We start from the raw sequence: 12,352 nt of genomic DNA, 5'->3' as shown, positions 1-12,352 counted from the left end.
GTGCGCGCGTAAAGTACTGTCAAGTTGCTACCTACTTATGGCGACTCCAGCAAGCGGTTTTCAAGGCAAGTACTTAAGCAGAGGTGGTTTGCCATTGCCTTCCTCTGCAAATATCTCTGTGGTGGTCTCCCATCCAAGTACCGACCCTGCTTAGCTTCTGAGAGCTGATGAGATCGGGCTAAACTATACCATTCCACATCCTCAAGAAGGAGTGTACCTCTGAATAACGATTTTGGGAGAAGGGGCAATAAAGGGAGGTTTGGGCCTCTGTGCCATGCTTGTTGGCTTTCTGGAGGCATCAGGTTGGCCAAACAGGACTAGAAGACGAACCTCGAGAGCCAGCATGGCGTAGCGGTTAAGAGCGGTGGGCTCTAATCTGGAGAACTGGGTTTGATTCCCCACTCCTCCACATGAAGCCTGCTGGGTCACCTTGGGCTAGTCATAGTTCTCTCTGAAGTCTCTCAGCCCCACCTACCTCACACGGTGTCTGTTGTGGGGAGAGGAAGGCAATTGTACGCCGGTTTGAGACTCCTGAAAGGTAGAGAAAAGCGGGGTATAAAAACCAACTCTTCTTCCGATCCGGCAGGGTTTGTTTTATGTCCTTAGGGCCATTGCCAGCCAGTGGGGGTTAGATTGCTAGATCTGGGTTCAGATCTCATTGTGTGTCCCTGGGCAGTTAGGAAAACACCAGCCCTGATCTTAGCGTAGGAGGTGTGCAGAATGGCACAGAGGGAAAGAGGAATAGTAAGCACTGAAGAATAGTGAATAAAAGAGCCCTTTGTCTGTGGCTTAGAATGAGCGGCTGCCTCTGGTATGTAATGTGGAGAAGGTTCTCTGATGCCATGCACATTAATTGTACAAGGTTAGTTGCTGAGTTTTAGGGCCAGAGACTTAGGTTTGGGGGCCCTCGGAAACAGCAGGTTGAAATCTCAGGGCTGTTAGATAACTAGGGTTGCCAGATACCTCTTTGCCACCGGTGGGAGGTTTTTTTGGGCATAGCCAGAGGATGGCGGGGCTTGGTGAGGGACTTCAGTGCCATAGAGTCCAGTTGCCAAAGGGGCCATTTTCTCCAGGTGAACTAATCTCTGTCGGCTGCAGATCCGTTGTAATCGTAGGAGATCTCCAGCTAGTACCTGGAGGTTGGTAGCCCTATAGATAACCCACATGCGTGAGGGCTTCTTTTTAGACTTCTATGCTTAGGGTTGCCAACTGCCAGGTAGTAGCAGGAGATCTCCTGCTAATACAGCTGATCTCCAGCCAATAGAAATCAGATCACCTGGAGAAAAATGGCCACTTTGGCAATTTGACTCTATGGCATTGAAGTCCCTCCCCTCCCCAAACCCTGCCCCAAAAACCTCCCACCGGTGGTGAAGAGGGACCTGGCAACCCCATCTATGCTAGCTTGCTTGTGGCCCTTTGCCTGGGTCTCTGGCTGGCCCAACTTTGTGAGTTTTGTGACTGGCCACTAGGCTTTTAGATGTGATTTTACTGCTGTCTGAAAGTACATTGTTGAAAACGTTGTTCATATTGTTTTTACTTGCAGTTCGGCATTTAGTGTAATTTTTTAAAAGCAGCTTTCAGACTCTGGCTTGTGTGGTTTTTATATTTTGTTATACTGGTTTAGGCGGACTGTTTGTATTCAAATACCTTTATTGGCATACTACAATTCGCAAAATATAGAAGGATAAAGATTAAAATAGAATTTGTATATAACTCATTTCTTGATGTTATGGTCCTTCTTCAGACTAAGTTCCCATTGGTTGACTGCTATCATCAGAAATCTTGCCACGTTTTCTGTAATCTTAGGATCCCGATCAGCTAATAGTTTATAAAGTTTGGAGGAAAGTTTGGAACTAAAGGTTTTATAAGGGTTTCTCTTGGGAAGTCATATAGGTGGCAATCCAGAAGTATGTATCTGTTTTTACTCATAAACTGTTTGTATCATCTTCTACTGTCATATGAATACATGAAATGTAAACAAACCAAGGTCCATAAATATAGATGTTGTTGCCCAGAAGTTTAATTCTGGCAACCAGCATGAAAGGATCTTTTTACATTTTGCTTGTTTAAAAAGCGTGGCAGCACAGGGAGTCCTTGAAATGGCACCATCATGCGAACCTTGTATCATGTGTCGTGACAGAGAGGGCGCATGGCTTCAGGCTTGCACTTGCTCGAACATCGTTCCTTTGAGCCTGGGCCAAACTTGTACTGCCTCTCCCCGTGATCCCATTTGGATACATATGTGACTCATCAAAGATTTTTAAAAGTCTAATTTCTACACCACCAGCGTGGTGTCGTGGTTAAGAGCGGTGGTTTGGAGCGGTGGAGTCTGATCTGGAGAACCGGGTTTGATTCCCCACTCCTCCACATGAGCGGTGGACTCGGATCTGGAGAACCAGGTTGGTTTCCCCACTCCTCCACATGAAGCCAGCTGGGTGACCTTGGGCTAGTCACACTCTCTCAGCCCCACCTATCTCACAGAGTGTCTGTTATGAGGAGGGGAAGGGAAGGTGATTGTAAGCTGGTTTGAGTCTCCCTTAAGTGGTAGAGAAAATCGGCATATAAAAACCAACTCCTCCTCCATCATCATCATTATCATCATCATCATCATCATCATCATCATCCTGGTAGGACTGCAGCTGGGATTGAAGAACCCTGGATCTCTTACCACCCTTCAAGCATACCTCTTTTCCCTGGCCTCCTCCGTGTGTGTCCACTTTCTACATTATGCTACGTCATGCCTTTGACCAACATTTTTTAGCCTGCGGGCACCTTTGGAAGTCTGACGTAGTTGCAGCGGCACAATCTCAAAACGGCTGCCACAGGAGGTGGGGCCAATGGTCTTTCATGCATGGCTGTTTCACTTGCCATCACCCCCTGACGACTTTGTTTGGATTATGCATGCTGTTTCCTTTGTTTGGATTATGCATGCCGTTTCCGAACATCATGATCAGAGGCCAGCTCTCCCTCCCCTTGCGTTTCCCCACATTTTGCCCGCGTTTCGAGGGACCTGTTTTAGCTCAGATTTCACAACGCGGGCAAAATGTGGGGAAGCGCGGGGAGAGAGGCAACCCCTGACGGCCGGAAACGGCATTAATAATCCAAACAAAAACCCACAGTCGTCAGAGGGGTGACGGCGAGTGAAACAGCCTTGCGTAAAAGACCGATTTCAAAATGCCCGCGAGTGAGGTTGCATGTAACTCTAATTGTAAATTCTTCAATATTTCAGGCAGATCTGTTTAACAGAATACCTTTTAATCTGCACAGCCAGTCGGAAGCCTTGTTGGCAAAAGCTGCCCCTGGCACGTCCCACTTTCTAATAGCATTTGGTGGGCACAACGAGAGGTATTGGTGGGCACTGCACAGGAGACCCCTGCCTTAGACAGGTGTTTTCTATTTGTTTAAAATTGATTTATTTATATAAGGGGTACCGAAGGAAAGAGGGGAAGGGCCTGTCTGCAGATAAGATATATATAAAACGATAACCTACAGTAAATGTGGCATTTCCCCCCCCCACACAACTAAATAAGCAGACTATCTTTCAACATTTTAACTTCAATTCTACAAAATTTTAGCTCAGTAAAACTAGTTAACCCACTTTTATAACTTTGACTTTACTAAAGGCAAAAAAGACTTACATATAACGGTCATAATCACTGTTTTCCCTTGTGCATATTTCCGCCCCCCCTCAGCCACCAGTTCCTATGTATCTGTAAAACAGTTTCCATTTATTGCTAAACTGATCAAAAGTTATATTCATCATATAAGTCATTTTGGGCATTGTGGCGTACTCCATCATTTTATCTTTCCATTCTTCCACGTCAGGTAAAGTCGATTGCTTCCATCTTCTTGCAAGGACAACTCTTGTTTTCTGAATCTATAGTCCTTTAATGGATGTCTGATTGAATTTGTTAAAATATTTTGTCCTCCGTCTTGAGTCTTAGCGAGAAAGGTGGGCTGTAAATGAAGTAAATTAATCTGTTGGGTAAAACCCTTCTGACGGGCAGCAGGTACGCTCGGCCTCTGAGGAATGGGAAGTGAGAAAACAGTCACGCAAGCTGCTAGAAACAATGGTTGTCTTCCCTATTTATGACTCTAATTTGGAAGACTAAGGCCAATTGTAGCAGGCTTGGCTTCGTTGCATTTGCATTACAGACATATATTCCAGTAAGCTGAATGCTGCGTCAAGAGTTTTTCTTTTCATGTCAAGGATGTTGCCAGCACACTGTCAGCTCGTGCCTCTTCCTCATTTGGAGTGCCGCACATTATATGCGTGCATATCCATGTTTTGCCTCCCCAACCCCAAATGTCATAAACATGTTAGAAACAGTTGCAGATCTGCTCCAGGAAACTGTGAGAGCGGGCGAGGGCCGGAAATGGCTTGGGCGCAGGCCAATCGACGCCCACCTCAAAAAGCAGTTGCAAATCTGTTCTAGGAACTCTCCGTATGTATATATTAGCGGTGTCCTTGGCACGAGCTTCCCACCACAGTTGGCTTTTCCTTCGATTGAACTGAACTATATTGAAAACCTAAAAAACATCCCCCCATCCGAGTTTGCTCTTGGACCAGATAAATGTACATTTGTTTACATAGCAGCACTATCATTTTGCCTCCACTACTCTTTGGGCATTTATGCAGGGCTGTTTCCTTGTGGTCACACCCGCCAACTGTTTTGAGGCTTCCTTTCGATTATGCACATTTCCCCTAACTGTCAGAGGTCGCCTCGCTCTTCTTGCATGTTTTGCCCATGTTTTCTGGATGCTGTTTTAGCCAGAATCTGGAAAATGTGGACGACGGTCGGGAAAGGGCATGCATAATCAAAAGAAAGCCCCAAAGCAGTCGGCAGGAGTGACCACGGGGAAACAGCCCTGCATAAATGGCCTTAAAATGTCTTCACTTTTATACTCCCTACAGCAGAGAATAACTGGGGAGGGGCCGTGGCTCAGTGGTAGAGCATCTGCTTGGCTTGCAGAAGGTCCCAGGTTCAATCCCCGGCGTCTCCGGTTAAAGGGACTAGGCAGGTAGGTGATGTGAAAGACCTCTACCTGAGACCCTGGAGAGCCACTGCCGGTCTGAGTAGACAGTACGGTCTTTGATGGACCAAGGTCTGATTCAGAAGACGGCAGCTCCATGCGTTATTTTTAGACATGATTCTGAGGTCAGTACTTGAAGTAGCCATGACACCATGTGGATTTGTAAAATACTGTTTATTTATTTCAGAATACAAAGTCAGATGGGTTAAAGTCATTAAATATTTGCCGTATCATGGGACCAAAGATGTACAAAAAGCCCAGCAGTTTGCTGGAGTAATCCTGCCGACCTGATAGGCAGGCTTGTCTTTAGTGTAAATTTGCTAGGCCAGACCATTGAGAGAAATCATTGCAGAGTTTTTTTGTTTTTCTTTTAATCCGCCTAACACACATTCACACACATGCGTACCTATCACAGACACACAGATGCAGGAAGGGTTTAAAGAGTAAATGGTCACTCTTAAAAATGTAACGTATTTATTGGGCACCCCTCCCCCTATTTACAATCAAGCTGAAATTGCCTGTTTAGGAAATGCGGACAGGTCATTTGAACCAGAGACTTCCATTTCTTTCACTCGGTCGACACAGAGAAAGAGATCTCGACAACAGGTGTGCATGCAGTTTATGCCAACCGCCTTGGATCTGAAACAGTGGTCTTTTATGCACGGCTGTTTCACTCGCCGTCACCCCTCCGACCACTTCAGGTCTTGGTTTTGATTATGCATGCCATTTCTGACCGTCAGAGCTTGCCTTGCGCTCCCCCTGCATTTGCCCACGTTTTGCCCGCATTTTCAAATTCGAGATAAAACAGGTCCCTCAACACGCTGGCCAAATATGGGGAAACGCAGGGGGAGAGCGAGGCGACCTGTGACGGCAGGGAACGGCTTGTGTAATCGAAACAAAGACCCGAAGTCGTCGGAGGGGTGATGGCGAGTGAAGCCGCCGTGCATAAAAGACCAAACTGCGTCTTTTGAGGGCCCTGAAGCTTCGTATTCACCATGGAAGAACCTGGCGTGACAATTCCTTCAAGGGGAGCTAGATCAAAGATGAAGTCTCCGGCGTGAACTCACTTGTTAAAATGCTGCCTCGTATGAAAAGGAACCAATCTTTTGGCGACACTCACACATCAGGCTAGAATGAAGCTGTCCACCTTGACATGGAAGCTTTCTACACTTAGGGGTTTATTCCATGAGGATGCATTCGACACCCCCCCTCCCTGGCTATCTGAACATGTGCTTTACTTGCTTATTAGGATATTGGCATGTATAGATTATGCTATTGTTGTCTCTTATTTTTAAAAGCTTTTTGAGTGGTTCTTGGGAATAATTGGTATTTCAGTGTGGAGATATCTCCAAGGCCTTTTATGCATGGCTGTTTCCCGCACGGTCACCCCTCCAACCAGTTTGAGTCTTTGTTTTGATTACGCAGGCCGTTTCTGACTGTCAGAGTTCATCTTGTTCTCCCCCGTGTTTCCCCGTGTTTCGCCTGCGATTTCAAATTCGAGATAAAACAGGTCTCTGAAAACACGGGCAAAACACAGGGAAATGTAGGGGGAGAGCGAGGCGACCTCTAATGGTCGAAAAGGGCATGCATAATCAAAACTGAGGTGGATGCCTGCGGATTGGCAGCCAGTCCAGGATAACACCATCAGAAAAGTCCTCTGCTACTTAGAAAAGTGTAGTTTATTTTACAGTGCAAAGATATATTACAGATACTTGTCACACTCTCTCCGCTCATAGCATTCCACACTGAGCTTCAGTTTCACTCCATTATATACACCTGGTGGTCGCAGCCACCAATCACAGCAGATGCCTAGTCCTGACATTGCTCGTGCATTGCATCAGCCTATTGGTCATAACTGGATCAGGCCAGCTCCCTCTAGCTCTCCAGGGAGTTTCCAGGCTGATTGCATCATTTCAGATCCATCTGATCTACCATGCACCTGTCAAGACTAATCTGACAGCCTTGCAATATCAGCAAAAACAAAGACCCAAACTCATCAGAATGGTGACCACGAGGGAAGCAGCCATGCATAAAAGGCCCATCTCTCTCTATTCTCATTCATTTTAGCTCCAAACGATGTAACAGTCCAATACAAAATGTTTCTCAATATAGGAGCTTCCGTAGCCAGCAGCAGCTGTGGCACAGAGGTTTCCTATTCTTGTATGGAACTCTGTACTCATCTAAAATCTGGCAGGTTCCTAAGGATGGGTTCCCTCTTGTAGCCCCTCCCAAGGACACACCTTGCCTCCTAGGAGGTGAAAAGTCCTCCTAGGTAGGACTGATGACAGAGATTCTTGGGATGTTCCTCCCTTTCTCTGCTCAGGTGCTGTTGACCAAGCAAACAGCTCTTTGTAGCTCCAGAGTAAGACCAGGCCCATGTCAGGCGTCCTTTAAGTTGCTGGGCTGGTACAAAGGGGGCTTGAAGATGGTTAAGGTTGGAGGCAGAGAACAGTTTTCTCAGAGAACTGGACTGAAAGAGAGATTGCGACTCAACTGGGTAGGTATGCCAATAAAGGTTAATGAAATGAAAAATGACTCAACTGGGTAAACCGGTTTGGCAGGTTATTAGCTTTAAAAAAACCCACCCTTTTTGACCATCCATAACAAAGTACTCCCAGCTCTCTTCTGGCTAAACTACATGTTACTCCAGGAGATCTCTCAATTAAAAAACAAAACAAAATAGTAAATGTAGCTGCCCAGGAGGTGATTGAGAAAACAGCCCAAGGGGTGAGTAAGATTAACCCTCCGCACTATTTTCCTGACCTAAATCTTCCCTCTAACCTGTTTACTCTCTCTGTTTGGGAGGGGGGAATATATATGCATGGGTTTATATTCTTCCCCCCTTCAAGGCAAGCAGCATCTTGAGGGTTTGTGTGTGATCTAGATCAAGGCGTATGGTGCAGAGGGAAGAGCTAACCTCTCATGGCACCATGCTGATTCCCTAGTCAAATCAGCGTTTCCCACCCCCATCACACAGCTGCATTTAGTAAAAGAAAAAAAATATATATGTTGAGAAATTAGTCATAGATCTTCCAAGATAACATTAGTTTGGCTGTCAAAAACTGCAGTCTGTCTCCAGCAGCCAATGTCTAAGGATTTTTGCTGGCTGGTCCTCTGCCGGCAACATTATTCAAAGATTCTCGTAGTGGTATTTTCCAATCATTCTCTGTGGCTCAGGCATTGATACTAGGGTTGCCAACTCCGGATTGAGAAATTCCTTGAGATTCGGGGGTGAAGCCTAGGGAGGATGGGGTTTAGGGAGGAGAGGGCCGGAGAGGGCCCTCAGTGGGGTATAATGCCAGGGAATTAGGGTTGCCAGGTCCCTCTTTGCCACCAACGGGAGGTTTTTGGGGCGGAGCCTGAGGAGGGCAGGGTTTGGGGAGGGACTTCAATGCCATAGAGTCCAATTGCCAAAGCAGCCATTTTCTCCAGGTGAACTGATCTCTGTCAGCTGGAGATCAGTTGTAATAGCAGGAGATCTCCAGCTAGTACCTGGAGGTTGGCAACCTTACATGGAATCCACCCTCCAAAGCAGCCATTTTCTCCATGGGAACTGATTTTTGTAGTCTGGAGATCAGCTGTCAAAAAGGGCAAGAATCCAGTAGCACTTTAAAGACTAACAAAAATATTTTCTGGTAGGGTATGAGCTTTCGTGAGCCACAGCTCACTTCTTCAGATAAGATCTGAAGAATCTGAAGATCTGAAGTATCTGAAGAAGTGAGCTGTGGCTCATGAAAGCTCATACCCTACCAGAAAATATTTTTGTTAGTCTTTAAGGTGCTACTGGACTCTTGCCCTTTTTGACTACTGCAAACAGACTGACACGGCTACCCACTGTGAATTATCTTCATGGAGATCAGCTGTAATTCTGGAAAATCTCCAGGCCCCACCTAGAAGTCAGCACCCCTAGTTGATTCGCTTCATTTTAAATACCTTTTGAATATCTCACTGAATCTTTAGATCAGACTTTAGATCCAGCCTCCCCCCCCACACCTTATAAAACAAAAGCATTTTTAAAAGTGTACCTTTACGATAAATAGAACCTACCATAATTTTGTCCAGAGTGTTAGGGGTTAACAGGATTAGGAGATTCGATCCCAATAGGTGGAATTAGTTTGGTTACAAGAAAGTGGAAGGGGGGAAAATTCAGCTTTCTTTCCTGTCACTGGGTAACTATCTACTTGGTTTTCAGCATTGCAATAGAAATAATACCTATTGGATAGTGCCTGTAGCGCTGCCAATCAGGAGCTACAACAGCCAGTCCCCTCTTTGCATGTACCTCTTTGCGCCTGCTGTAAACCCCTCTCCCTGGGATGGGAAAAAACCCCCTCCCTAGCTCTGTTTCATAATTTCCCAGTTTAAAGACAGCCCCTTTCCGTCATGATTTATCATTTGTCTGATCAGCAAAAATCCACATTTTTCTTTCTGTACAGTACAGATACAGGAGACGGGAACAGAGGAAGGAGATGGAGCCTTGGTTTTTAAAGACCAAGGTGGAAAAAGGACCCTGATTTTATAAATGCTTCTCTGTGGGACTTGCCACGAGATAGCGAGCTAACACCTAGCCGGTTAAGCTGTTACTAACGTGGGCCCTTTACACAAGGCTGTTTCCCTCGGGGTCACCCCCCTGACTGCTTCGGGGCTTTGCTTTGATTATGCACGCCTTTTCCGACCGTCAGAGGTCGCCTCGGTCTCCCCGTGCGTTTCCGCGCGTTTTGGCAACGTCCAGAAACTGCGGGCGAAACGCGCGAAAAGCGCTGGGAGAACGAGAAGAAGTGTTGGTTTTTATATGCCGACTTTCTCTACCTTTTTAAAGGAGAATCAAACCGGCTTACAATGTCCTTCCCTTCCTCTCCCCACAACAGGCACCTGGTGAGGTAGGTGGGGCTGAGAGAGCTCTAAGAGAACTGTGACTAGCCCAAAGACACCCAGCTGGCTTCATGTGCAGAAGTGGGGAAACCAACCCGGTTCACTGGATTAGCGTCCGCCGCTCATGTGGCAGGATGGGGAATTAAACCCATTTCTCCAGATCAGAGTCCACTGCTCCTAACCACTACGCTAAGCTGTCTCTCCTGGCCACGTGGCAACCTCTGAACAGTTGGAAAAGGCATGCATAATCAAAGCAAAGCCCCGAAGCAGTCAGGGGGGTGACCACGAGGGAAACAGCCATAAATAAAAGGCCATGGAGAACAGGCAGAGGTGGACTGGCCATTATAGCCACTGGGAAAAGTCCTGGTGGGCCAATGGCCTGAGGGGCCACAGCCTCACGTCAGGGATACCTGTGGGCCTAAGTGAGGCCAGATTCAGCTTGCAAGGTGGTCAGAAGCTCCCGCTCTGCACAAAGTGGGCACGCTTAACCGTCGGCCCTCGCTTCAGAGAGAGCAGGCGGGCTTAGGTGGCGGGGCTCACTTGGTGTGATAAGAAGGAAAAGAAGAGTTGGTTTTTATGTGGTGACTTTCTCTACCACTTAAGGGAGACTCAAACTGGCTTACAATCACCTTCCCTCCCCACAGCAGACAGCCTGTGGGGTAGGTGGGGCTGAGAGCGTGTGACTAGCCCACGGTCACCCAGCTTGCTTCGTGTGTAGGAGTGGGGAAACAAATCCAGTTCACCACATTAGCGTCCGCCGCTCATGTGGAGGAGTGGGGAATCAAACCCGGTTCTCTAGGTCAGACTCCACCGCTCCAAACCACCGCTTTTAACCACTACACCACGCTGGCGAGGTGAACGGGATCCCATGCCACAAGGCAGAGGCCCTCACTTTCAGCCTGGGGATGGGGGTGGGGGGACAGGGCCATTTTGGCCTGCCCTTCTGCCCCTGAGAACAGGGGGTGGGGAAAGTGCCCCACATCTGATTTTTTAAAGGCATAGAATCTACACAATTTAAAGACATAGGTCTGTGAAGCAGCTGGCAACCCAAATGGTCCTTGCTGCTCTCTACCCCAGCACAGGGATTGAGCTATCCCCAGGTGCCCAAACAGAACCCCCACCCCGGACAGTTTCAGGTCAAGAAAGCGGTGGTGGTGGTAGGCTGAAGTTTTTTTTTCATGCACATCACATTCACAAAACGTGGAAAAGGATGAAAACCCGCAGCTCAAGTGTGACTATTACAAAAGATACAGGGGGGAGACCCTCGTCCGGACCTGTGTTCTCATGAATGTGTGAATTAGCCCTCTCTGTGTTACTTTGACCTTCGGGTCCCCTTTCGTAGAGGCGCAGATCTGCTTGTGAGGTTACCGACTAGCTGTGTTTCAGACCTGCTTCTGAAGACACAAAGGCCATTCCTCCAAGGAGGGCGAAAGAAATGTGAGGCCCTCAATAGCCACAAGAGATCTGATCCGATCTTGTTCCATCTCCTCTCGCTATTGCTTTGGCATGCTGGAAACTCATCCATTTCAGAGGATTTCAGTGCCTCACCGTGGTTAGTTTCCGGTACTCGTGAGCCTCAGTTCGGAAGCGCCAGAATCACGAACCCCAAGCCTTTAAACCAGGGGTGTCGGACTCAATTGTTACGAGGGCCGGATATGACATAAATGTCACTTGGTCGGGCAGGGCCATGCCTCGCCAGCCCAGATCGGGACTGGGGAGGGGGTGCTGCCTCGCGGGCCGGATAAGAGCTCTCAAGGGGCCGGATGTGGCCCCCGGACCTTATGTTTGACACCCCTGCTTTAAACATAACTAATCGGCCCCTCGCCGATTGGGAGATTAACATAGAATGAGTTTTCTTATTCACTTTCCGGTCACTTCCTACCCAAGAGGGGAATGCTTAATGAAAAGCATTCCTATCTTCCAGCGCGATCCAAGACTGATCGGCTGACGATGATTTGACATGCCCAAGAGGGCTGTCCTGATGGGGCCAGTTCTTTTCCCCCCAATCAAATTGCTTTTTGAAAGTCAAACAACTTTGAACAAACAACTTTCAAACCAAGGCCAAATAGTAAATCAGTGACTGACATGGTAGGACGTCACAGCTGTGTACCTAGCTGCATATACTTCAAGGGCTTCACTGGTTATTTAAGGAGTTCTCACAAGCGATGCTGCCTGGATTTCACTGCCTGGCTTTTCCGAAGCCCCTTCCTGCTAGTCTAATCAAGGGCACGTGGCTCAGGGGTAGAGCATCTGCTTGGCATTCAGAAGGTCCCAGGTTCAATCCCCGGCATCTCCCGTTAAAGGGACTAGGCAAGTAGTGGATGTGAAAGTCCTCTACCTGAGACCCTGGAGAGCCGCTGCCAGACTGAGTAGACAATACTGACTTTGATGGACCAAGGGTCTGATTCAGTATAAGGCAGCTTCATGTGTTCATGTGTCTGGGATTCTG

Source organism: Euleptes europaea, chromosome 3 (genome assembly GCF_029931775.1).
Source record: "Euleptes europaea isolate rEulEur1 chromosome 3, rEulEur1.hap1, whole genome shotgun sequence".
Lineage (NCBI taxonomy): Eukaryota > Metazoa > Chordata > Lepidosauria > Squamata > Sphaerodactylidae > Euleptes > Euleptes europaea.
Note: the sequence above shows the minus strand (reverse complement) of the source record.